This window comes from Frankliniella occidentalis, unplaced genomic scaffold, assembly GCF_000697945.3.
Source record: "Frankliniella occidentalis isolate FOCC.00 unplaced genomic scaffold, Focc_3.1 Scaffold1113, whole genome shotgun sequence".
Classification (NCBI taxonomy): domain Eukaryota; kingdom Metazoa; phylum Arthropoda; class Insecta; order Thysanoptera; family Thripidae; genus Frankliniella; species Frankliniella occidentalis.
Genome location: NW_026268219.1, coordinates 18952 through 19319, shown reverse-complemented (window position 1 = coordinate 19319; position 368 = coordinate 18952).

Here is a 368-nt window from a genome sequence, read left to right as displayed (position 1 = left end):
AGCCTCCAGAGTGGCCTCCATCCAGCGTAGCCCCCAGGCACCGTCGAGCACAGTCTCCAGCATAGCCTCCAGCAGCCCCCGAGCACAGCCTTCGCGACGCGCGACCTCCCGCGCCGCCCGTCCCGTCAGCTGCCTGTCGCGCTTCCCACGACGACGATCTCATCTCCGGCCTGCTGCGCTGTGGCAGTATCCCCCTCCCTCTCCCCCCTTCACCCTCCTCACCGTGTGAGGCGCCGCTAAGCGGGGCGTGGAGGGACGCGGCCGCTTAGCGGGGAGCAGGACGCCGAGCTAATGAGCGGCGAGGGCGCAGCAGAAGGAGGCGTTTGCGGCGGGCTCCTGTCCTGTGTGCTGGCCGCGCCGAGCCGGCC